The sequence below is a fragment of the Orcinus orca genome, chromosome 6 (genome assembly GCF_937001465.1).
Source record: "Orcinus orca chromosome 6, mOrcOrc1.1, whole genome shotgun sequence".
Classification (NCBI taxonomy): domain Eukaryota; kingdom Metazoa; phylum Chordata; class Mammalia; order Artiodactyla; family Delphinidae; genus Orcinus; species Orcinus orca.
Window position 1 is genome coordinate 70,705,086 of NC_064564.1, and position 24,535 is coordinate 70,729,620.

At 42.8% G+C, this 24,535-nt stretch overlaps 1 protein-coding gene across 3 annotated transcripts in view; it reads left to right on the plus strand.

The window, feature by feature from the left end:
• TJP2 (tight junction protein 2) overlaps nt 1-24,535 on the plus strand; it is a 132,427-nt gene that overhangs the window by 5,229 nt on the left and 102,663 nt on the right. For 2 of the 3 annotated variants that reach the window (XM_004276415.3, XM_033440215.2), the window contains exon 1: nt 21,793-21,916. The gene's annotated coding sequence lies outside the window, so the exon portion shown is untranslated. Of the gene's footprint in view, nt 1-21,792; nt 21,917-24,535 lie in introns of those variants that run through there. The other variant, XM_033440216.2, reaches the window with a different exon arrangement.

The following is a 24,535-nucleotide window of genomic DNA, read 5'->3' on the forward strand; positions in this document are numbered from 1 at the left end:
GTATCTACGAGGCACCCCAAGATGCTACACAGTGTGGAAGAAAGGGCACAGAATTCAGGTGCAAAAGAACTGATACTTACCCTGACCAGCTGACTGAGCGGGAATAAACCTCATAAACTTGGAGCCACCGTGTTCCTAAATGTAAAATTAGGGAAATAATTATCTCCCCCTAAGATTATGGTAAGGACTCAGAAAGACCTTTTTTATAAAAATGCTTGTAAACTGTAAAATGATAATAAAAATGTCTTACCTTCATTTGGGAGAAATTTACAATGCAAAGGAGACAGAAGAAGCCACACATCTGAGGTACCTCACACATTTTACTTAACTGAGTTTGTTTGTAATTCTCTTCTAGCTTCTAGGTCATTCTTTAAAAAACAGTCTTATTGAGATGTAATTCACGTGCCATACAATTCACCTATAAAGTGTGCAATTCATTGATTTTGAGTATATTCACAGAGTTGTGCAACCATCACCAGAATCAATTTCAGGACCTTTCTGTTGCCCTAAAAAGAACACCACCCCTTCGTGAAGCCCTTCCACCCCTTAGCTGGCACCTTCTAATCCCCTACTTCCCCCACCTTAAGCAACCACTAATCTACTTTCTGTCTATAGATTTGCCTATTCTGGACATTTGATATAAATGGAATTATACAATATGTAGTCCTATATTTCTGGCTTCTTTCATTTAGCATAATGTTTTCAAGGTTTATCTACATTGCAGCATGTATCAGAGTTTTCTTCTTTTTATTGCCACATAATGTTCCATTGTGTTTATCACATTTTGTTTATCCGTTCATCTGTTGATTGACATTTGGGTTGTTTCTACTTTTTGCCTATTATGAATAATACTGCTGTGAACATTCATGTTTTTATGTGGGCATATTTTTTCATGTCTTTGGGGTACATACCTACAAGTGAAAAACATATCTAACTCTATATTTAACATTTTCAGGAACTGCCAGACTTTTCCAGAGTAGGTACACCAGTTTACTATCTCATCAGCAATGTGTGAGAGTCTCAATTTATACACATCCAAATCAGTCTTTTTTATTTTAGCCATCCTAGTTGGTGTGAAGTAGTTTTGTGTGTGTGTGTGTGTTTTTTGCGTTACGTGGGCCTGTCACCGCTGTGGCCTCCCCCGTTGCGGAGCACAGGCTACGGACGCGCAGGCTCAACGGCCATGGCTCACGGGCCCAGGCGCTCCGCGGCATGTGGGATCCTCCCAGACCGGGACACGAACCCATGTGCCCTGCATTGGCAGGTGGACTGTCAACACTGCGCCACCAGGGAAGCCCTATTAGGGTACTCTTGATTTTATTTTCAAGTACCCCCAACAGGAGGGTAGGCTGATGGACATTTTGATGTGAGTTTGTACATTTTTGTTCTTTCCCAAGCTGCATGGCAGTGTTTTTTCTCTATAGCTGTATGGAGAATCATCTTCATGTTCTACAGTTACAAATCAATCCTGAATCTTTAAAATACCTATTAGCATTTTTAGAGGCCCACTCTATTGAACTTGGGTTGTGCTGTTTGGATCTGGTATTACTGGCAACTGTAGGGAGCAGTAAGAGAAACAGGGAAATCATCTGGATTTAGAAAACGAAAATCACCTCCATTTGAAAATTAAGACAGCCTTAGAATAAGCAAATGAAAGTGTGTGGTTCAGTGGTCCTAACACATTGGGCTGTGTCTGAATCACCTAGAAGCTTGTTAAGACCCACATTACTGACCCCCTGAGTTTGGTTTCTGAGTCAGTCAGTCTGGGGTGGGGGCCAGAGAATCTGCATCTCTAGCAAGTACCCAGGTGATGCTGATGCTGCTGGTCTGGGGGCCTCACTTACAGAACCAGTGGATTGGAGGCATTTGGAAGGGTAGGACCGAAGCAAGAGTGAGGGAGGGGACGAGGCTAGAGGTGAGCTCACGGATCCCGTGTGTACAGGAGCTTAGTAGAGCTGAGGAAGTAGATGTGACCCAGGGATTCTGTGGGGAGGGGTGGCTGGAAGAGAAGCCTCTGAGATGGGGGAGAGGTGGGGAGAGAATTCTGAGGAGACAAAGGCCAGTGAGGCCCCCCACTGTAAACAGGGGACTGAGGACACGCCTCTTCAGGACACGCCTCCATGTAAACAGGGGACTGAGGACACGCCTCTTCACCACTTCTAGGAAGGCCAGCGTTACCAGGTAGTGGGATAGGCTGCTTGGGGACAGGGCCAAGTGTGGACTTGCCTTCATAAGATAAGGCGTCCTTAGGCCACAGTCCTGGAGTCGTGACTGGCCCTCTCCCTCTTGCCTGTTACCATGAATCATAGTCAACCTAGAACCCGAGGAGCTTTGTAAGCCAGAGCAGGAGTCCTTTGTGCAAGTAGTGGCCGTCGAGTTTTAGTTTTCTTCCTTTCACACCTTTGCCTGCTCAGCTTAATGGCTTAAAAAATCTGTGCTACCAGGTGTCTAGTCTCCTTAGCATAACTTGGCATAAGCCTATTCTGAGGGTGGGTGCTGACAGTCAATGCTGTGAAGGTCAGAAGGTTTGCTACAGAAAAGAAATCCAGGAAGGGCGGCGGCCCACTGCTATTGGGTCCTGTGAAGTTGAGCTGTGTCCCACCCTCCCTGCAGTTTCACAGACGTGAGACAAACATCTCCTAATTTTATTTCATATTTTTCTGAAAGGAATCCTCATTGTACCTGAGGATATAAAGCACTTCTCTTGGGCTTTGGAACAAGGCCAAAACCTGCCCCGCAGTGTTCTGTGTTACCATCTGGGGGCACCTGCGGTCAGCAGAGGGAGAGGGCTTAGCATCAGTGGGTGTTATCCCTGCCCAGCTCTGCCTGTGACTTGCTGCTGAGCTCAGGAGCTGAGTAACCACCGCCTACTTTAGACTCACCTTTGTGTCCTCTATCCCACTCAGCGAGTTGCACAATTTTACATGCCTGTGGGCCCAGGGTGTGCAATTCCTCTGGTAATGGTCAGAACTGCACAGGAGGTATTTCTCAGTCCTGCTTCTGGGAGAGATTGTATCTCGGGATACTTAAGGTCACCTCCAGTTTCAGTGATTCACTAGGAAGACTCACAGGCTTAGCATGTAGTCATAGCCACCTCTATGATTATTACAGTGAAGGCAAAAGTACACGATCACAATCTGAGAACACCGGGCGCAAGCTTCCAAGTATCTTCTCCCAGTAGAGCTACGCGGGACATGCTTAATTCCGATAGACCACATGTGTGAAATGTTGCCAGCCAGGGAAGTTCATTAAAGACTCAGTACCCAGGGTATTTTTTCTGGGGACTTATTATTGTTGGCATCCTCTGCAGAGCATGTACCAAAAGTTCAGATGCCCAGAAGGAAAGCAGATGTTTAGCCTAAACCGCATTATTTGTGTACAGAGTTTAGGGACAGTGGACAACTTTAATCAGTCCTGAGAACGGTGGGAGATGCCTCAGACCCAAGTTCCCTGACACCGTTCTAGGGCCAGTCTTGGAAGCAGGCCTCTCAAAGGATGTTCAGGCTTTTGTGCTCAGATGGGGACGAGGATGGAAAGCAAGGACGGTGGCAGAAGCCCTTGCACTTGGAGGAGGGGTCCGTCCATGCAGCTTCAGAGGCTGGTTCTGTAGGAGTTTTTCTCCCTTTGACCAAAGCGGCAGAGGGTAGAAGTGAACTTGGGTTTTGCACTTAGATCTTGGCTTTAGGAGGGTAATAGGGACTCCTTCACTTCAGGGACAGAGAAGGGTGAGAGGGCACATTGGCAAAGAGTTCAAAGCCCTGTTCATTCATGTGTTCATTCATTATCAGCATGCCCCATTGATGCCATACTCTGCCAGGCCCTGTGGCAGCTGCTAGGGGTACTGCTGTCATGGGATCCTAGAGGGAGACAAATCAGTAACGAGGTAATTCCATTTCATTATGATGGGGACATACCAAGGGCCCCAGGCCACCTACCCAGGCTTAGTGGGTGTCAGAAAGTATGAATTTTGTCATCAGAGCAACCTGGGTAGGAATCCCACCTCCACTGCTTCTTACCAGTGTGGCCCCGGGAAAGTTAACCTGGGCATTTGGTGCCTGAGTTTCTTCATCTGAAAACAGGGAGAATTTCCATCCACCTCTTAAGGTCCTTGTGAGAATTAAACAAGGTAATGCCTGTGGGGAGCCCTTATCTCGGTGGCTGGCACAGAGGACGTGTTCACTATGTAATGGTTCAACCACATCTAGGCAAGGGGAAGGGTGTGTTAGCAGGAGGGGGTGGCATCTGCCATACCTGCTGTGTGCACAGCCTAAGGTCAGAAGGCATCTCTAGCCCTGAGTTCACAGGTGCACCTCAGGCTTCCTTCCTGCCAGCTCATCCTACTAACCGATCTGAGAACATTCTTCGCTGTTTTGCTTTTCTGACTCTTGGGGATATTTTTTCCTCTGCCTGGGATGCCTCAGCTGCTTTTGTCCGCCTCAGGAATGCCTACTCATATTATTAAGACCTAACTCAAGTACATTTTCTGTGAAGAGTTTCCCAAGCCAAGCCCCTTGGGCAGGATTGTCCCCTCTTTCCTTTGTCCCACCCTTGTTCCATGGTCACTCGCCTCCCTACTGCAGTGTGCTGGGTTGCAGTTACTTGTTGCTCCATTCGACTGGATGGCTCTGGAGGGCGGGGACAGTTTCGTATTTTTTGTAGGTACAACATCCATGAGAGTGTTGGATAGGGAGCAGTTCAGTGGTTGTCCCAGGAGTGAATGAATGAATGGAGTATTGGGTTGGACTTAGAAAACCCAACAGGAGATGGATGCAATGTCAGCCAAATAGGTATCTGCCTTCAGAACAGAGCTTACAGTCTAGTGGGGGAGATAGATAGTACACAGGTATAATGAGAGAAGCGACACAAGGGAAACAGAGTCTGGCCCAGCAGCAGGTGCAAGGGGAGCGGGAACAGAGAGAAAGGGGCGGTCCAAATGTTGATGCCCTGGGCAGTGTGAGGTTATCTTCTGGATATCTTCTGGAGCCTGGGTGGCGTTGGAGGCTGGAAGGACTGCTCAGCAGGGAGCCGCCCCAGGAGAGCCAAGAGTCCTCCCGTTGGGGATGGAGAGGTGGATCAAAGGATACCAGCACCTCAGCTGCCAAAGGGCAGGAGATCTAAGTGGACACTTGGAAGGTTGAAGTGGTCCACTTGGGAGCATGGAAAACTGGGGTTGAGGAACACAGGGTTGATTGAGGAAGTGGCTCCCGGTGAGCTGAACAACCTGTGGGCTGGATCTCCAGCCTTATTCTGCTCAGGCTTCCATAACAAATTACTGCAGCCTGGGGGGCTTAAACAACAGACATTTGTTTCTCACATTTCTGGCGGCTGGAAGTCCGAGATCGGGGTGCCAGCATGGTCCGGTTCTGGGTGAGGGTTGTCTTCCTAGCTTGAAAAAGGCAACCTTCTCACTGTGTGCTCCCATGGCCTTTCTTAAGTGCGTGCGTGTGGAGAGAGAGCCATCTCTCTCCATCTTCTTATGAGGGCGCTTATCCCATCATGAGGATCCTACCTTCATGACATAACCTAAACCTAATTTACCTCCCAACACCCCACCTCCGATTACCGTCATGCTAGGGGTTAGGGCTTCGATTGATGCATTTTGGGAGAACACGAACATTTAGTCCATAATAACCTGGGCCAATAAATATTTGCTGAGTAAATAATAATCATGGCTAGCACTTAGATAGCACCTCAGATGGTTAAGGCCCTAAGTGTTTTGCATATACTTATTCAATTTAACTTTAATAGGTAGGTGCCATTTTTATCCCCTATATACAGATGAGGAAACTGAGGCCCTGGAGAGGTATAGAGGCTTGACCAGGTCACACAGCTAATTAAATGTGAAGCTGGGATTCAAACCCAGGCAGTCTGGTTCTAGAGAGCAGGGTTTTAACCATTACACCCTATTGCCTCTTAGGAAGTAAACCCTAATATTATTGGGTATCTATCATACGCTGATGCCTCTTAGGAAGTAAACCCTAATATTATTGGGTATCTATCATACGCTGATTCCTGAGAGAGGAGAGATGCTGCAGATACAAGGTTGAGTACGACGTCATATCTACCTTCTAGGCCATCATAGAATGCTGAGAGAGACAGAGCTGTGATTTTTGAAGACAACTGAAATATATTGAGGCCAACAAGGAACTTTGTTTCACCTTTCTTTTGTAACTGTAGTACGTAGCACCATTGGCAGAGGAAAGTGTTTTGCTATTTCAGATGTATCTGGTGGCTGAAGTGCTCACAAAATTATATATATATTGTTTAGGGAATAGTGGGCTGACTCATCAAATTAAAACTGACTAATTTTACTAGAGTTTCTAAAGTACTGATAATAATTAAATGATGGTAACACATATCCTAAAATTTATAACACTATCAAGATACAATTTGAGAAAAAGTAGAACCACTTATATGAAAAAGTTTTTTTAACTAAAAATAAATATAGATAATTTAGAAATATTTTACAGGAAAATTTAAAACAAAATGACTTTAAAAACCTTGTGGTGTTTCAGCATCTTGACTATTAGGGAAGCTCATGTATATGTGGAAGCTCAGTAAACCCAGGAGGTAACTAACTCACTTTTATTGTCTGGATGGGGGTGTACAGGGGAAAGCCCAGCCCATGAGGAGGAGAAGGCCAGTGACCCCTAGGTGGGAAGCCAGCTTGGTGATGGTTGTGGAGAGGCAGAGCTTCCTGGAGAACGAGAAGGAAGAGGATGTCTTCTTGCCACAAACTCCACATTCGGATCCACTGGAAATAGCGGATTTGGGAAAGAGGAGGTGAGGGAAGAGGAAAGCATGCAGTCAAGAGGGGGTTAGAGGGTAGGGGTGAGATATCCTTCTGTCTCAGAGGAAGCAGCACTTCTTCTAGGGATCAGGAAGCAGATGTTCTGTCTGAATCCTCAGCTGCGTGGAGGTCCACTCAAGAAGGCACTAGAACAGAGTAGGAAAGGGTCAGACCTGGGCTTGAATATCGGCTCTGCCACATAGGAGCCGTGTGATCTAGGGCAGGTTTCTCAACTCTAAGCCTTAGTTTTCTCTTTGTAAAAGGGAGTCAATAATATTGCCTTCTCCCTGAATTGCTGTGGTTCAAGTTTCATTGCTCTTACGGTTATTTTTTTGTCTCAAGTCTGCACCCTTCTGTCTTGAGAGGAGGGGGTTTTGTCTAGCCTCCCACACTCCTCCAATGATCATAAACTCCTTTTGAAGGAGTAGAATTTGGCTTGAGAAGAACACGGGGTCACTGTAGCTTTTCTTCCAGGTCTCCAGCTACTCACTGTCACAGCTCAGCCTGTTGTTTGCTTCAGACCTTTCCTCCTCTGGCTCTGCCTCAACAGGCAATATCCCAACAGGCTGCATTTCTTTCTTGTGAAGGAGTCATATCATCTCATTTCCTCTCTCCTGAAGGTTTGGGGCTGCACTTTCACTCGAGGCTTGTTCAATCTGATGTCACTAAGATGACCTGTTAAGTCTGCTTTTCTGTTCTCTTCTTCTGCAACATTGGTGTAAATTGATTTTTTCTCTCCATCTTGGGTGGTGAGATGCATGCTTGGTTTTGGAACATTAGTCAGTTTCGTCCTGGATCTTCATGCCCGGTCATCAACATTATTGCCATCCCCTGATTCCAATTTATTACCCCGTTCTCTTCTCCAAGAGAAGGTGATTTTTTTAAAAAAATTTATTGAGATATAGTTGATTTACAATGCTGTGTTATTTATATATACATGTATGTATGTATATATACTTTTAAAGATTCTTTTCCATTATAGATTATTATAAGATACTGAGTATAGTTCCCCGTGCTATACAGTAGGTCCTTGTTTTTTTATCTATTTTATATACTTTATAGTAGTGTAAATATGTTAATCCCAAACTCCTAATTTATCCCTCTCCTCCCCCCACTCCCACTTCCCCTTTGGTAACCGTAAGTTTGTTTTCTGTGTCTGTGAGGGGAAGCTGATCTTCAGTCGTCAGTCCCACCAGACACTTGATCTAACACCCCACACAAGCCCTAGAGTGCCGTCTGGAGATCCCAAGTCTTTCTCAGTTGCTCATAATAGTTTTATATGGGATTTAACTTCTTCCTCTTTTATTTTATTGGATTCAGCTTCCAGAGAACAGATCCTTCTCACAGTATCAGACATTGGCTCATCTTGAACGTGATACATTTTCTTTTCCCAGTTGATTTGCTATAAAGCACATAGGCTGGACCAAATCACAGGCTGGACATGTCCAGGCAACTAGCTTCTTCTGGGCTTTTATCTTTTTCATCTCAGTTGATGAGGACTTTCCTTTTTTTTTTTTTTTTCCATGTTTAGGTAGCATTATGGATTGAATTGTATCCCCCCACCACCCAAATTCACATGTTGAAATCCTAACCCCAGTACTTCAGAATGTGACCTTATTTGGAGATAAGGTCTTAACAGAAGTAATCAAGTAAAACTGAGTTCATTAGGGTGGGCCCTAATCTAGTATCACTTGTGTCCTTATAAGAAGAGGAAATTTGGACACAGACACGTACAGAATGAAGATGATGTAAAGACATAGGGAGAAGGTGGCCATCTATAAGCCAAGTAGAGAGCCCTGCCTCATGGGCCTCAGAACTTTGATCTTGGACTTCCAGCCTCCAGAACTGTGAGATAATAGATTTCTGTTATTTATGGCACCAGTCTGTGGTACTTTGTTACGTCAGCCCTCGCAAACTAATACAGTCAGAATAAGAAATTCTGCCTGGAACCAAGAGAGATGTTAACACAGCAGCTGTCATGCACACTCCACCATCTCCCACTGATGTCCCAGGAGAGCGAGACAGGGGTTCACATCATCAGGTTCTTCTGCCTTGAACTCTGAAGTGTCTCCTGGGTTTGCCAAAAGTACAGCTTTGGGGCAGAATGAGGCTCCTCCAGGGGGGCCCCGTGCTGAGGCTCTGTGGCCAGCTCGGCCACAACACTGTGATCACTAAACAGGCTCTGCCTGGAACCAAACCTGTGTCTGACACCCAGGCAGACCACTGCTGAGGTGGATTGGGGTGGAAGCCAAACCCACCAACACTGCCCCAGACTCCTTCTTAACCTTTAATTAATCTTCTCCTTCCATGGCCCAGAGGACCCACGCTATCCTCTGCACATGCCTAAATATATAATTTAAATTCATTGTGGTTCTACTGTTTTTTTCTTTTTTTAAAATTAATTAATTTATTTATTTTTGGCTGTGTTGGGTCTTCGTTGCTGCGCACGGGCTTTCTCTAGTTGCAGCGAGCGGGGGTTACTCTTCATTGCGGTACGTGGGCTTCTCACTGTGGTGGCTGGAGAGCATGGGCTCTAGGCGTGCGGGCTTCAGTAGTTGTGGCTTGCAGGCTCTAGAGCTCAGCCTCAGTAGTTGTGGTGCACGGGCTTAGTTGCTCTGCGGCGGCATGTGGGATCTTCCCGGACCAGGGCTCGAACCCGCGTCTCCTGCATTGGCAGGCGGATTCATAACCACTGCACCACCAGGGAAGCCCTGTGGTTCCACTGTTGAGAGATTAAACAGAAAGTATTTGAGAGAGAGCAGAAGTAACCTAGCCAGGTCTAGGTGGTTCAACCAAGAAGAGCTTTCTGGAAAAAATGAAGACGTAACTAGCAAGTAAAAGAAAATAACACACACACATGACATATATTTTATGCTGGACATTACATGTGCCAAGTGCTTTACAAGTAAAAACTGATTTAGTTTTTTTCAAAATTTTCCCTGTTTATTTCTTTTTTTTCCCCTCCAGTTTTATTGAGGTATAATTGACATACAGCACTGTATAAGTTTAATGTATACAGCATAATGATTTGACTTACATACATCATGAAATGATTATTACAAGTTTAATGAACATCTGTCATTTCATATAGATACAAAATTAAAGAAATAGAAAAAAAATCTTTTGTGATGAGTGCTTTTAGAATATACCCTCTTAATGACTTTCATATGTAACATACAGCAGTGTTAATTATATTTATCATGTTGTACATTACATCCCTAGTACTTATTTATCTTATAACTGGAAGTTTGACCTTTTGACCACCTTCATCCATTTCCCCCTCCCTCTACCCCCACCTCTGGTAACCACATATCTGATTTCTTTTCCTATGAGTTTGTTTGTTTGTTTGTTTTTGAAGTATAACTGACCTACAGTGCTATGCTAGCTCCTGGTATACAACATAGTGATTTGGTATTTCTGTACATTTCAAACTGAACACCACAATATGTCTAATTATGATATGTCACCATACAAAGATATTACACAGTTATTAACTATATTCCCCATACTGTACATTTCATACCCATGACTCATTTATTTTGCAACCTGAGGTATGTGCGCCTGATTTAGTTTTTAAAACAGCCCTATGAGGTCAGTGTTATTATTAGCCCCACTTTACAGATGATGAAATTGAGGCAAAGAAACATTAAGTGACTTGTCCAAGGTCACACAGCTAGTTAGTGGTAGAGCTGGACTTCAGTCCTGGGCAGTGTCGTGCCACAGTTCATGCTAAGGAGGTTGGGGGTGGGTGTCAGCAGGTGGGATGTGGGATTACGTGAACTACTTCTCTCTAGCCACTGGCCACAGACTGCTGGATCTCAACACTTCACACCTTGTGTAGTCCCTACCAAGTTCCAGAGACTCTGTCCCTTTCCGAAAGTTGCAGAGCAGAGGTGACTGATATCCCCTAACCCAATGAATGGCCAAGCCCTTTGTGACTTAAACCAGCTCCTGTCAGTGTTGTAAATTCTGTGCAATGCCACTGCTCATCTGCTCCCAGGCAAGAGACCTGCCAGAATCCTACAGCTCTACGTTCAGAGTAGAAATGTAACATGAACACAGTTTCTACCAACAGTAATAAGGAGTGAATTTCCCTCACATAAGGAGTTGAAAGTTTTTTATTTCTTAGGAATGAGGGTACTTATAGAATTACTATGTATTCAAGTTATTTGGGAGGTACAGTCAAGTGATTTTAATTTTGGCTTTTAATTATTCAGTAGCAGAGATTAAAAATTTGTGAAATATGGTAAGGGAGAACTTCCCCAGTTGGTGAGTACCACCTGAGCTGGGCCCCTTTCCTCTGCTCCCTGTAGCAGGCCCAGAGACCCTACTTTCTCTTTTTGATGGTTTCCATCATTCACTTCAGCCCCTAGGTTCCTGTACCCTTCAGTCAGTCTCCCTATTTTCCCCACAAAATCACTCATCCTTGGGCTTTTCTGTAGCTGCAGGGGAGGGTCAGAAGTTTGTAAGTACTCCTTGTGCTTGCCTGCAAAGAAATGAGGAGTAAGGAAGGTTTCTTACAGAGGTATTGGGAATGGAAAAAGAAGGACAGACGGGAGAGATGGAAGGAAGGGAGGGAGATGATATCCACTGACTACAAATACATCATCTCATTTATTATTTAAAGCCACCTCTGCAGTGTGGTCTTCTTGCAGCTTTACAGATAAAGAAATAGGTTCAGAAGGGTCAAGTAACTTGTTCAAGGTCACATGGTGTTAAACAGCAGAGGTGGGATTCAAATCAAGTCTTCCCATTTAAACTCAGCTCTCTTTCCCTGTGTCAGGGGTTTGGTATGACTGGGCACCCCAGGGATGGGTGAGGATGGCTTCAAGGTCTCATGCCAGGAGAGCCAGGAAAAGGCAAGAAGCAACTGCTGCTGGGGGCTGGGCAGTGGGTTCCTTCAGGTAGATATTGGGTTGGATGGGAGGACAGGGTTGAAAGGACAGATTTGGTGACATCCAGTTGAAGGTAATAGTATAAACCCAGTAGTGAGTGCATTTTGAGACTGGCGATGAAGAGAGAAAACTAGTATGAGATGACCGGGGGTTGGCGGGGGTGGGGGGGAGAAATGGGGGGGGGTGTTAAATCTAGGAGATCCGCAACTAATCTTGAACTCTTTGTAATTCTCTTACACCACGTAGTCTGTTTTTCTTACAGTGTTCTAGTGGCTCATCTGAGTAGCAAACATGTAAAGATGTATTCTATATGAAGCTACTGGAATCGGGGTGTGGGGATGAAATTATGCCTAAAGTCATATAATTTATCTTATGTGCAGTGGAGTTAAAAAAAAAAAAAAAGGGACTGTTTCCCCGACTCTTGTACTTTTAGTTAAGGCTTTTTTCAGCTCTCTGAAAAGCAGACCACACCCTGTATAACAGCCTGTTTGGGACATTAGTTCATTTCCATTTTTATACTTCTAAACACAGGAACAGTTAGAATACCCCGTGAAGAAGGATGTCCACTGTTTTCCTCCCACAGAAATAAGTAGAAATAATCAGTTCAAAGAGAAGGTCAGTCTTATCTGTGAATTTTTATATTCAATTTTGATTATTCAGAAAGAGAACTTGAGCATCCTGACTTAAAAGTTTTTTGGATCATGTATATTTAACAATTTTTAAAAAATAAATAAGTGATTTTTAAATCAGATAGTTGTAGTTATAAAGAATTTCTAGAACTCTAGAAATTGGAATTAACCAAGTAAATGAATATTTCCAAAGATGTTATAGAATTACAAAGAAAATAGCCTTATAATTACATATCTGGATGGAGTGTTTTGGTTAGATTAATTTTTTTCTGTATTATTGTCCTCATGTACTATTATGAGGGAGTTCATACAAAGATGACAGTTTTTAAAAATGAATAAATAAATTAGAAAACTGAACAATCTTATTTGTGGAAGAAAAGCAAATTCTTTCTAATTACTTGCTAAAGCAGAATTTTTTTCCTAGTGAAAGACCCAATTTTAATCTTGTGTGACATCATCATAGATAAGAATCACTTTGTAAGAGTTATTACGTTAAATGCATCAGAAATTCCTACAGAAAATGAAACTCTAATATATGCCTTTTATAAAGTATTGTCACTTTCACTGTAGTAAAACAGCTTCCAACGGATAACAAGTTGAGCTTGATTTTTGTTGTTGGTAACTCAGACTTCATTTCTTGTGTGAGTGGGTTGTGTCATTTCTTGTTTGAGAGGGTTGTGTAGTCATTTTTATCACACATCATTAGAAATACAATTTGTTAGAACAAAGACTGTTGTATAAGTATAATTACATCGTCCTGTATGATTAAATGAGGGCTGTATTGGAGCTTTTTCTGGCAGTGGCAGCTGTAGCCAACCAAGTTCAGCCTATAAAAGAATTCCTGTGACTAACTGGTACTAATTGTTTGTAGAACAACCAGTGGGAGTAGTATCACGCATGCTATGGAAATGGAATATTCCAAGATCAAATGGTTTGTCCCTTGTTTTCACCACTTACTTGTGGTCAGATTATATTACAGTATCCATGGGAGATTCATTCCCGGACCCCCAAGGATACCAAAGCCCAGAGATGCTCAAGTCCCTTATATAAAATGGCATAGTATTTGCTTACAACCTACACACATTCTCCTGTATACTTTAAATCATCTCTAAATTACTTATAATATCTAATATAGTGTAAATGCTACATAAATAGCTGCAAATACAATGTAGTTGCTATGTAACTAGTTGTGAGTACTATGTAAATAAACAGTTGCCAGAGCTAGGCGAACTCAAGTTTTGCTTTTTGAAACTTTCTGGAATCCTCCCCCCCAACGTTGGTTTTATCTGTGGATAGTAATCCTCAAATGTGGAGGGCCAACTGTAATTATATAATCGGGCCAAGTGAAGCGGGGGCTTTTAGTCTGTTGCTGGTTTTGGAAGATAACTTGGTGTTCATCTGTTCAGGCCTCCAATAAAGAGGGAAATTGAGGCTTAGAGAGCAGTTGAAGTGTTAAGTTACCGACCTTGAAACTTTTTTTTGCTCACACACACACACCCCATCAGATTTTTAAGCATACTCTATAATATATATGAGTATATTACTTTATAAATTATATACTTTGGGAACTAAGATCCTGCATACCTCGAGGCGCAGCCAAAAAAAAAAAGATATACTTTTATGTAATTTGAAATATACAGTAAGTTCCCTACATATGAACCTTCACATTGTGAACTTTCAAAGATGCGAATGTTCATTCCCATGCCCAGTCAGGTAAGTTCGTTCCCATGTCTAGCGTACATTGTCACATGCAGCTCGCCCTCCGTCTCCTATCGCTGACGATCCCTCAGCTCTACCATCTCCCACCTCCTCTCCCTCCTCCTGTCAGTAACTCTTCTTGCCTGTTCACTTGATGCCAGCCCCTGTATGCCAGCTGTTGTACTGTACTACTGTACTTTTCAAGGTACTGTACTGTAAGATTAAAAATGTTTTCTTTATTTTTTGTTTGTTTTTTATGTATTACTTGTGTGAAAAGTATTATAAACCTATTACAGTACAGTACTATATAGCCGATTATGTTAGTTGGGTACCTAGGCTAACTCTGCTGGACTTATGAAGAAATTGGACTTACAAATGCGCTCTTGGAACGGAACTCGTTCATATGTAGGGGACTTAACTGTATTAGTCCCTAAAATAAACATTACAAATATTTAATAACATAAATGCTTAAACTAAAATTTTAATAGAGAAGAGACAAAAAAGAAATAGATGGTTTAATATTTTCTTCCCACACCCCAAAGATTGTTGGTATATGCACCCTACTTTGGAGACCACTGATTTAGGTCCCTTAAGTTAAAAAAAAAAAGAAAAAGAAAAAAGAAACTTGCTGTTAAGGAAAGAGAGAGACTGTGGAAGAAGAGTTCAAGATTTGGGGGGATGTGGAAGGGTTTGCGACACTTATTCACTGTGAATATCTAGGTTAGTCAGAAGTATTACAGGACGACTCTCTTTGATTTTACTTCCCTTCTGTATATGAGTTTGTTTAGACAAGGAGCACTACAACTCGTATTGCAGTAAAAAGAGAAGAAGAGAAAATAGCTTGAAGAAGTGGTCAGGGAGGCATATAAATCAGAACCCTTTCAGAGTGACAAAAACTCAACTAAAACTAAATTTCACAAAAATCAATTTATTATCTTAATAAAAGTGTACCTAGGATCTCCTAGGATGACAGTTATCTTAGGCATAGCTGGATCGAGAAACTCAAATGATGTCATCACATTTCCCCTGGTACTGTTTCTCAGCAGCTAGTGGAGAGCCCTTTCCACCTGGTGGGCAACATGATTGCTAGCAGCCCTAACCTCCTATCAGCCCTGGTTACCAACTCCGGTGGAGAGAGGGCATTTCTCTCTGAATGTCTTATTTTCAGCCCAGGGAGGGCTGGTCTACCCAGGCTGGGTCATGTGGACTCTGACCCATTAGGTGGGCCATATGATGGACCATCCACCTTTACCCCATGAAAAGAGGGTAAGAAAAGTCCTTACAGCTGAGAGGAGACATTTATAAAAAAGGGAGAGGGGTTTGATTCTGAATATCTCCAAATAGTTATTATTTCCATGCTAGCAGAGCTCACCTCTGTTGGGTTTTAGAGGTATTTAAAAAGATATTTAAAAAAAAAACAGAATTGTTTCTCTATTAATTAATCTTTGCTTTGCAGTTGACTCAAGCAAAAAGTTTATAGCATTTAGAAATGCATTGCCATAAATGACAACTGGAACTCCTTTTTCAGTGTCAAGAGCAGCCTTGAGAGAGGTATTTATAGAAGGAGCAGATCTGCTTCTGATTTTAGTTCACCCAGAGGCATGCAGGCATTTTGGACCAATTACTATTTTATTACTAGACCTTGAGATAAATCACATCCTGTGCCGTTAGTACTTGAAGGATTAGTGGCTTCAAGGATTTATGTGTGGATTAATTGGGGATTGTACGTTAGATTGCCGTGTTTAAAACCACCGTCATCCTGCAAATCATTTTCATTAGTGCTTTATTCAAAATTCTCTAGCCTTATATAATACTGACGTTGCAGGGAAGTTTCTTTATTTATTCGTGGTTTGGCCATGGCCTCTCCCCCATGCCTTACCCCCTACAGTGGAGTGTAATAGCTCTGCCTAGGGGTATGCTGAGCATCTAAAAGCAGAGCAGCTTCTGGTATTGCAAAGATTACTTCATCTGCTTCAGCGGAACAGTGCCCAAAATTTACTTGACCTTGTACTGAAAGAGACAACATGAGGTACAAGAAATATATGGCTATTCTGGAAGCAGCAGTTGGTATCACCCCACTTAACAAAAGAGAACTTCTACCTGAGAGCAGAAGACACGTGAACCTTTGGCAGCACCCCGGGTAAGCAGCGGAGACCAGAAGATGCTTTGTGTGTTTCTGGGGCCTAGATGGAAGAAAGTGTCATCCCTGTCATAAGGGTAATAGATGTTGAGTTCTTCGCTGAGAACTTGTTTCTTTCTTTGCTTTTCTTTTTGTGTAGTTAGCCTCCCATTTATTTGTTTAGTTCTTATCAGCATTTTAAATAACATTGCTCCCCAAAGCAATTTATACACTTTATCTCATTTATCATATTCATTTTCTAAGCACACTACCTTTTTATGGCTAAAGTTAAATTCCATTTCAAGTTCCATCTTAGCTGATTCCCAATTTGTGTCATCTCAGCAAATGAGAACTTGTTTCTTCCTGGCAGATATTGCCTTCCCAGACTGAATTAAAATAGTCAGTAATGAAATTCATGGAAATAATACTCTAAGAAAATTCCTGGTCTAGCAGTCAAGAAGATGAAGTAATGGGTGTGTCTAGAGCCCATTTTTACATTCAGATATTTTAATTTCATGATTTTGAAATTTTTTACACGGTCTATAAACGTAGCAGTTCTTAAAGATGAAGTAAATTGTGACTTATTTTTTTTCCTACAATGCAAGTATTTTTCTGACTGAAATGTACATGCAGACTATGTTTCAGGTAAACACTTCTCTTGAAACAGAAGTCTTTGCTTCACATCTCTTTTTACAGCCCCACTGATTTACCATGTTGAAGAAGCGTTTCTGAATGGTTAAGAGGCCTCAATCCTGACTTTATTCTCTGAAGTCCTTCATCCATGTCTTTTATATGTTGAGAAGTGTAACTGAAGGTGTCTGTATGGTACACAGTATTTTTTTTATTTTTAAGAAGATGTTGGGGGTAGGAGTTTATTAATTAGTTTATTTATTTTTGCTGTGTTGCAGCTTCGTTTCCGTGCGAGGGCTTTCTCTAGTTGTGGCAAGCGGGGGCCACTCTTCATCGAGGTGCGCGTGCCTCTCACTGTGGCGGCCTCTCTTGTTGCGGAGCACACGCTCCAGACGCACAGGCTCAGTAGTTGTGGCTCACGGGCCTAGTTGCTCCGCGGCATGTGGGATCCTTCCAGACCAGGGCTCGAACCCATGTCCCCTGCATTAGCAGGCAGACTTCCAACCACTGCTCCACCAGGGAAGCCCCGGTACACAGTATTTTTAAAGACCAAATTCAATTTTTAAACTGAACAAGCCACACATTGCCACTCAAGGACCAGCTTGAGGCATCTGTCTAGCTAATGATATTTCTTTTTAAAAAATAGAAAGTCACTAGCTCATTTTATCATATAAACAACAGATATTCAGAAAAATAAGGAAGAAAAAAATCATCCGTAGTCCCATCTTCCTGAAAGGATTACTATAATCATTTAGGTCAGTAGTTCTCAAGGGAGGGGGTGCAGTGGCAGGAATTGTCCCCTAAAGGATATTTGGCAATGTCTGGTCACAGTTCTGGTTGTTCCAGCCCTTGGGGGTTGGATGTGGAATTGGTATCTAGTGGGTAGAGGCCAGGGATGCTGCCCAACATCCTACAATGGACAGGACGGCCCCCGCCCCCCACAATAAAGAATTATCCAGTAAAAAAATGTCCATGCTACTGCTGTTGAGACACTTGATTTAGGTAGATTCTCTTCGAATCTAAAAGGTAGTTTTTATTGGAAATAAATTAGGTATTTCTTTGGGAAGTTTCAGAGATGCTTTAGAATGGAATCCCGAGGCGGCATGATGACAAGGATGACTTTGCTGTTGTCTTGAAAGTCAAAGGAAGTGAGTATATGTGTAGAGGGTGCAAGAGGTATAGAGTGACCCTAGGAGAGGCATTGTGGGTCAGTGTTTAGTGATGACTATGGAAAACATGTTGTAATGACCAAAATGTGATTCCTCAAGTAGCCGCTAGAGATTGGGCATAACTTAGCCCGGCCCTTTGTCCCAGAATGGCAGAAATTTAGAGCTGGGAGGACCTTTTGTAAGGGGTGGCAAACAAGTTTCATAAGTCAGGCCAAAGCCTGCTGATGGGTGGATGACTTAGAGGGTCAAGTCAGGGAGGATCCCCAGGCCACGTATGGAATATTGTGAATAATGAGGGATGTTTGTTCTGGACATATAATATGGAGAATTGGGAAGCTGCAATACACATGGCTTATATCTTTACCATTCCTTAATTCTAATTTGGTCTTCGAATTTTACAAGTGTGAAACAGCCTCATCTGAAGTCATCATGATCAAGGGCTTGGCCCTCACAGACAGCAGCTGGATGTTCTTAGTTTCTGGCTCAGGATCATTCATTAAGGGATTAACCCTAAACAAACACACATGATTCAGATGTGTAAATTGATTGCCACATTCTTTATTTCTTTTTGGAGATAACCTTTTCCAGCCCTCAGGATGAGTAAGTACCCTAGGTAGAACCACCTCTGGTTCTCCTCAATTCCCAAGTCTAGCCAAACAGAAGTCAAATTATTCATTCCAAAGTGATCCTTAATAAGGGAAGTTGAGTGTTCCTTTTTTTTTTTTTTCTTAAGAGAACATTCCTTTAAACCTGATGAAATAGCACTGCATCACAGGTCAAGATCTTCCCTATATCTGTAAAACTTTGAGTTCCTTGAATATATACATGGACAAAACAGTATTTTGCTGACTCTCATGTTTTGTTTGCTGACTCTCTTATCACCTCACACAGCCTTCCTGTGGACATATAAATATCCCTTGCTGACCTTGTAGTAAACTCTCCTTTCCTGGTATCCTAGGACGGATTATCTCCTACTGATTAATTTACTTAATGAGTTCTAAATCCTTCAGAGGCACCTTGATATCTTATTTCTCACCCTTTAATGTGCATATGAATCACTCTGTTAAATGCAGATTCTAATTCTGCAGATGTGTTGGGGTCTGAGAGTCTGCATTTTAATATGCTTCCAGGTGATACTGTCAGTTCAGGTGATGCCCACCCAGTGGATGGTCCAGATGCTGATGCTTCAGTCTTGAACCACACTTGGAGGAACAAGCATCTAGAGAGGCACTTTCCATGATATCCTACTTGTTCTCTCTTGACCTCAGAGTTCTCTGATCTTCCTGAAAACTTTTTGTCCCAATACCTTCCCTCCCTGCTGCTGTTAGACATCTCAGTGGTAAGAAGCTAGGTGGTTGGCTGTGCTGCTACAGAGGGAAATCTGCCCACCAGCATTCATACTGGAGATTTCTGTTGAGCTGGTTGACTGAATAGTGGGGCCAGTATTTCTTCCAAGAGTTCTATCCCTTTCATTCTTTTCAAGAAATATTCCAGTTGCTTCAACTTACATATAATACTGCATAGTATTTAAGAGCAGCTCCTTTTGTGTTTCAAAACATAATTGGAAGTCAGGTCATGATTGAGTTTTCAAACCTCGAGGAATTCTTTCACCACCAACCCCCTCCTCTCTTTAGTACTTTTGTCTTGCTGTCTGCAAACAGGCCTGTGCTGGGGCTTCTACTCTGCAAAATGTAATCACATGATAGGCCAAAACTGGCTGAACCAACCAATTGACTGTACGTTGCAAGTTTATTGAAGCACAGATTGGATGTCTTACACATGTGTCTATTGACCCTAATGCCCGGCAAATGACAGGTGCACAGCAAATATTTTGCCAGTGCTTGGTTTTAGCATAGACACAAATGAAAAAAAAATTTTTTTTAAAAGAATTGACATCCATTTACAAAACTACTGAGCCACTTATGGATTTCCCTTTTATTTTTTTATTTTTTTTTTGTGGTACGCGGGCCTCTCAGTGTTGTGGCCTCTCCCGTTGCAGAGCACAGGCTCCAGACGCGCAGGCTCTGGACGTGCAGGCCCAGCGGCCATGGCTCACGGGCCCAACTGCTCCGCGGCATGTGGGATCCTCCCAGACCGGGGCACGAACCCGTGTCCCCTGCATCGGCAGGCGGACTCTCAACCACTGCGCCACCAGGGAAGCCCTAGATTTCCCTTTTAAAATTTTGTGAAGTTTTCCAGCACTAACTCATGTTACCTGACAAAATATTTGCATATTGAACACCAAGAGTATTATTTAGGTTTTTCTTCCAAGCTTATTACTGACAAGGTAGCCCTAGTCAATATTAGTGTATTTCAGAAATGGCTAATTGTTATTGGTGGTTCCTGTACATGTCAAAAACATCAGGCAATATCATAAAAGAAAGTTAAAATCAGGATGTTCTCAAAATTCAGAAAACTGATTTAATTCAAAAGCAAGCCATTTCAATAAAAGCAGCAAACTCTCTTTGGAACTGACACCTGTAGGAAAATTTCATATTAAGGCCAAAAGCATAACCAAGCCCATCTTGATCTGCTGGGCATGTATTTATCGTGGGAAGTAATAATAGAAACCATATATGGGCTGGGCTGTAATCCTGTTGCTTGCTTTGTAGGATATCCAGATGGCTCTGCTTTAGCCTGGGCTCACATTTCCTGCTGATCCTTGGAGAAGGGAAATGTGTCCCCTGCCTGTACAAATAGAATGGACACTATCTCTTATTTCTGTTGCATTGTGTAGGGAGTGTTTTGCACAGATGCCACAATATCACTTTGTCTAGCAAACAGAAGAGTATGTCCAGAACTGGTGAGAAGCCACATTCCTCCTCCCACTGTTAGGGCTCTCTGCGATGCCCCACGTGAGGCTGCCGGGGCCCAGGCCCAGCCCAGAAATGAACTTGCCTCCTTGCGTTATGTGAAAGGCACATGCAGGATTCAGAAAAATGTCCAGAAGGGGTTTTCTTGGATTTCCCTGGGATGAGGGGTAAAAAGAAAAACGTATTTGCCATCTTTTCTGATTCGTGGCAACCCACACATAAATATATAGAGACTAGCCAGTATTGTAATTATCTTTTAGTTGAAAATGTTTTCTCTATTGTATATTTTAAAATGGTAAATTTTATATTAAGTGTATTTTACCGCAATTTTAAAAAAGTTTTCTCTAGATGTTTTCTCACCTGCTGGGTACTTTTTTTTTTAACCTGAAAAGTAAATTCTTATAAGAGCTTGGTCCTCAGGTGGATTCATGGTGCCCAGCTTCACGTGATTACTCATTTTTTTCCACTTTTTGAAGACTGGAAACATTAGGGGCAGCAATTTCACTCAGAGATATATTTCCAAGAGAAATGAAAACTAGGTCCATATACACATTTGTGCATAATAGCTAAAAAGTAGAAACAACAAACCAAATGTCCATCATCTGTAAAGTAGATAAGTATGATATATCCATACAGTGGAGTGAAGCTCTGACACAGGCTACAATGCAGATGCAACTTGGAAGCCTTAATGCTAAGTGAAAGAAGCCAGTCACAAAAGGTCACATATTGTATGAGTTCATTTGTATGGAATCTCCGGAAGGGGTAACTATATAGAAACCCAAATTAGATTGGTGGTTGCCTAGGGCTAGGGTGGGGGAAGGGAGGGAATTGGAGGATTAGGCAGTGATATCTAAGGGGTCCTGGGTTTCTTTCTTGAAGTAATGAAAATATTCTAACATAGATTGTGGTTATGGTTGCACAAGTCTGGGAATATATTAAAAGCCATACTATAAATGGGTAAATTGTACAGAATGTGAACTTCAGTGCATTTCGAAGATCTTGCCAAGCTGGGCATGACTGTGCCGGATTTTTAACAACACTGTCTTTTTCAGGGTGCGAAGTACCACATTATTATCATCTCCCTGTGAGTGGGATTGGCACCCCAGCTGCACCTCCGGGCACAAGTGCTCCAGGAAACACAGACTAGTGCCGGTTGACAGCCTGCTTTACCAGGTACTTGCTTTTTTTTGTTTCTCATCAGCCTGGTTACTGGCTTTCCTCCACCAAAAGTGTGATGTAAATTATGTCACATCCTGGAAGTCAAGGCCACCATTTTTGATGTTGCTGATAGTGAAACTGTTTAATATCCAGGAAAATTTAATTGTAATGGCCTATTTCCCAAAGAACAGAAAGATCTTACCTGCATTTATGACCTGAATGGATAGGTAATTTTGGGCGAATGCCAGCTGAGGTGCTTCCTGCTAAAGCATGTAAGTCCAACCCCCGTAGTTCAGAATAAATGCCTAGCAAGGTATTTTGATGTCTAGGGTTATAGGTCATTTTGGTAGGTCACGTTTGTTCTATTAGCTTTGAGGTAGCTGAATTATATAACAGTGGTAAGCACTTTGCTGAAAATAAAAAAGACATCAGTCACACTGGCTTCTAAAGATTAATTATGTACAGGCTCTTAGCAAAATAGGTGAGTATTACCTATTTACTGATTCAATTTTAAGTACGAATTAAATGGCATTTACAAGGTATTAAATTTTATTTTGACAGATGCTGGGATGTATTTGTTCTTAGTTACACTTACCACTGATTATAGGCCTGACCATGGATGGCTGGAATGGGGTTAGAATTTTTTCCGTGTGCTTGTTTCATAATTCCTGTCTGTTGAAGCTCGAGGACCCTGCTGGGGTGGATTCCAACTGCATGTCAGCATTGGAGTTTAGTGGAGTGTGAATAGCAGCTGTTCAAATCCTAGGGTTCCTGCCTTCCGACTCTGTGATCTTGGCACATCTGAATATCTGAGAGCCCCAGATCTGTAAAAAGGGAGGGTTAGGGAATTCCCTGGTGGTCCAGTGGGTAGGACGCTGCGCTTTCACTGCTGAGGGCATGGGTTCAATCCCTGGTCAGGGAACTAAGATCCCCAAGCCGTGCAGAGCAGCCAAAAAAAAAAGGGAGTGTTAACCTGAAGCTGAATGAGTTAACATACAGCAGGCACTGGGCACGAACCGAGGCCTTTCTTGGAGTCTAGTTGTCCAAATGGGGACACTTGCGTGGGGAGGTCCTTAGTGTCCACTGAACTGACAGGGCTGGGAGTGGATTTTGTTTACTGAGATGTTCTCTGTGGAGCTCGTAAAGGTTCCAAACATAAGACAGATGCTTGCCCAGACCCCGGAAGTGGTTTTCCTGAAAGTAGATTTCTAGGTAGGATCTGTTGCTTTAGTCAAATGACTTACAGGGGCTGCATGGAGTATGGCAGAGGGGCTGGAGCCGGCATTGTCTTTGGAGGGAAGGATCTTTCTGACTCAGGCAAGCCCTTTCTGATAAATATCTCCCTGGTCTGATTCCCTACACTAGTGACCACATTCCCTTCAACATCAGTTTGTTTTCCCAAGTCAGCGTCTTATTCCAAAGCTCTTTCATGTGTAAACACTGAAGCTTGGGTTTCTGGGTAAATTAGCCTCAGGTGAGCTTGTGTGGTGAGGTTCTTTTTTTCCCCACATGGCTATAGTTTCAAATCCAGCAAACATTTATTAAGAGCCTTTTATTTGCCAGGCACTGGGCAAGGTGTTTTCACCCATCTTGTTTATCCTCAGAACATTCCTGAGGAGCTATTGCCAGCTCCCTCTTGCAAAAAGGAAACTGAGATTCAAAGATTTTAAATGGTTTCCCCAAGATCGCATAGCCTCTGATTCCTAAGTTCAGTGAGATTCCTATAGTAGCAGCTGTTTTCTATACTAACTTTACAGAGCTTGAAGACTTAACTCCTAAACTAGGATAGTAACAGGCTTTTCTCAAGGGCCAGTTCCGATCGATTGATAGTGGCTGCCTGGAGCGAAGGAATCCTAGATGCTGTCCACGTTTGTTGAGCAAGAATGTTGTGATCCATAAGCAATGTCTGGTATGGGCGGAGGAGGGTCCCTGTAGAGCACACTCTTGACCTGAGGTTTCTGATCGTCAGCTTCTACCTGCGGCTGTCCTCCTTTACAGTCTTGGAGGCTCTGGAGAGCACTATTTGCCTGGCACTTGTTTGTTGCTACTTTAAGGGGCTTTGGTGTTCACTTTTCTGATGTGGCAAAATCACCTTTGCCTCTTTGCTCTCAGGAAGGATGCTAAGAGTCTGGGCAGAGACTCACTTCCTAGATACGGATTCTCACTGTTAGGTAATTTAGATACTTTAGAGTTATTACCAGCTCATCCCATAATATGGGCATAGAAAAGTGAGTTGAAGGTAAAAATTAAAAACTTCTGTGCCCCTGGGAGCCCCTCTGCAGTGCCCTCTCCCCTGGGGGCGCCTCATCAGTAGGGGTACCTGGGGAGCTCACACCAGCAGCCCAAGCTCTTAATATGGAATTGAAGACACTCATCACAGTAGCTCTAACTTTAACTGCATCAAAATCACCTGGAGGGCTTGTTAAAACCACAGATTCCGGGGTCTCACCCCCCAGAATTGCAGCTTCAGTCAGTCTGGGGTGAGGCCCAGGAATTTGAATTTCTAACAAGTTCCCATTCAGGCTCATACTTCTGCTTTCCCAACCATGCTTTGAGAACCACTAAGTTGGACGGTACTTTTTTTTTTTTTTAATTAATTTTATGGCTGTGTTGGGTCTTCATCGCTGCAGACGG